At 45.3% G+C, this 2,500-nt stretch overlaps 1 pseudogene; it reads left to right on the top strand.

Annotated features, from left to right (window-relative positions):
* The window catches only part of LOC123731862 (protein flightless-1 homolog), an 81,087-nt pseudogene that overhangs the window by 37,478 nt on the left and 41,109 nt on the right, over positions 1-2,500 (top strand).

Raw genomic sequence — 2,500 nt, 5'->3', positions numbered from 1 at the left:
AATGCTCTGTGTTCCTGTAGTTCTAATGCTCTGGGTTCCTGTGGTTCTAATGCTCTGTGTTCCTGTAGTTCTAATGCTCTGGGTTCCTGTAGTTCTAATGCTCTGGGTTCCTGTAGTTCTAATGCTCTGTGTTCCTTTAGGTCTAATGCTCTGTGTTCCTGTAGTTCTAATGCTCTGTGTTCCTGTGGTTCTAATGCTCTGTGTTCCTGTGGTTCTAATGCTCTGGGTTCCTGTAGTTCTAATGCTCTGGGTTCCTGTAGTTCTAATGCTCTGGGTTCCTGTAGTTCTAATGCTCTGGGTTCCTGTAGTTCTAATGCTCTGTGATTCTAATGCTCTGTGTTCCGGTAGTTCTAATGCTCTGTGTTCCTGTAGGTTTAATGCGTTCCTGTAGTTCTAATGCTCTGTGTTCCTGTAGTTCTAATGCTCTGGGTTCCTGTAGTTCTAATGCTCTGTGTTCCTGTAGTTCTAATGCTCTGGGTTCCTGTAGTTCCAATGCTCTGTGTTCCTGTAGTTCCAATGCTCTGTATTCCTGTGGTTCTAATGCTCTGTGTTCCTGTGGTTCTAATGCTCTGTGTTCCTGTAGGTCTAATGCTCTGTGTTCCTGTGGTTCTAATGCTCTGTGTTCCTGTAGTTCTAATGCTCTGTGTTCCTGTAGTTCTAATGCTCTGTGTTCCTGTAGTTCTAATGCTCTGTGTTCCTGTGGTTCTAATGCTCTGTGTTCCTGTGGTTCTAATGCTCTGGGTTCCTGTAGTTCTAATGCTCTGGGTTCCTGTAGTTCTAATGCTCTGGGTTCCTGTAGGTCTAATGCTCTGGGTTCCTGTAGTTCTAATGCTCTGGGTTCCTGTAGTTCTAATGCTCTGGGTTCCTGTAGTTCTAATGCTCTGGGTTCCTGTAGTTCTAATGCTCTGGGTTCCTGTAGTTCTAATGCTCTGTGTTCCTGTAGTTCTAATGCTCTGGGTTCCTGTAGTTCTAATGCTCTGTGTTCCTGTGGTTCTAATGCTCTGTGTTCCTGTGGTTCTAATGCTCTGGGTTCCTGTAGTTCTAATGCTCTGTGTTCCTGTAGTTCTAATGCTCTGTGTTCCTGTAGTTCTAATGTTCTGTGTTCCTGTAGTTCTAATGTTCTGTGTTCCTGTAGTTCTAATGCTCTGTGTTCCTGTAGGTCTAATGCTCTGTGTTCCTGTAGTTCTAATGCTCTGTATTCCTGTGGTTCTAATGCTCTGTGTTCCTGTAGTTCTAATGCTCTGTGTTCCTGTAGGTCTAATGCTCTGTGTTCCTGTAGGTCTAATGCTCTGTGTTCCTCTAGCTCTAATGCTCTGTGTTCCTCTAGTTCCAATGCTCTGTGTTCCTGTGGTTCTAATGCTCTGTGTTCCTGTGGTTCTAATGCTCTGTGTTCCTGTGGTTCTAATGCTCTGTGTTCCTGTAGTTCTAATGCTCTGTGTTCCTGTAGTTCTAATGCTCTGGGTTCCTGTAGTTCTAATGCTCTGTGTTCCTGTGGTTCTAATGTTCTGTGTTCCTGTGGTTCTAATGCTCTGTGATTCTAATGCTCTGTGTTCCGGTAGTTCTAATGTTCTGTGTTCCTGTAGTTCTATCTCTGTGTTCCTCTAGTTCCAATGCTCTGTGTTCCTGTGGTTCTAATGCTCTGTGTTCCTGTGGTTCTAATGCTCTGTGTTCCTGTGGTTCTAATGCTCTGTGTTCCTGTAGTTCTAATGCTCTGTGTTCCTGTAGTTCTAATGCTCTGTGTTCCTGTGGTTCTAATGCTCTGTGTTCCTGTGGTTCTAATGCTCTGGGTTCCTGTGGTTCTAATGCTCTGTGTTCCTGTGGTTCTAATGCTCTGTGTTCCTGTGGTTCTAATGCTCTGTGATTCTAATGCTCTGTGTTCCGGTAGTTCTAATGTTCTGTGTTCCTGTAGTTCTAATGTTCTGTGTTCCTGTAGTTCTAATGTTCTGTGTTCCTGTGGTTCTAATGCTCTGTGTTCCTGTAGGTTTGTGTTCCTGGTGGATACGGGTCTGGAGATCCTCATCTGGAGAGGAGCCAGCGCCACTCTGGCCGGTACCACTAAGGCCCGGTAACTAACACACCAACACTACTCTGGTACCACTAAGACCCGGTAACTAACACACCAACACTACTCTGGTACCACTAAGGCCCGGTAACTAACACACCAACACTACTCTGGTACCACTAAGACCCGGTAACTAACACACCAACACTACTCTGGTACCACTAAGACCCGGTAACTAACACACCAACACTACTCTGGTACCACTAAGGCCCGGTAACTAACACACCAACACTACTCTGGTACCACTAAGACCCGGTAACTAACACACCAACACTACTCTGGTACCACTAAGACCCGGTAACTAACACACCAACACTACTCTGGTACCACTAAGACCCGGTAACTAACACACCAACACTACTCTGGTACCACTAAGACCCGGTAACTAACACACCAACACTACTCTGGTACCACTAAGACCCGGTAACTAACACACCA

This window comes from Salmo salar, unplaced genomic scaffold, assembly GCF_905237065.1.
Source record: "Salmo salar unplaced genomic scaffold, Ssal_v3.1, whole genome shotgun sequence".
NCBI classification, from domain to species: domain Eukaryota; kingdom Metazoa; phylum Chordata; class Actinopteri; order Salmoniformes; family Salmonidae; genus Salmo; species Salmo salar.
Note: the sequence above shows the minus strand (reverse complement) of the source record. Positions and strands in the feature narration are given on the sequence as shown.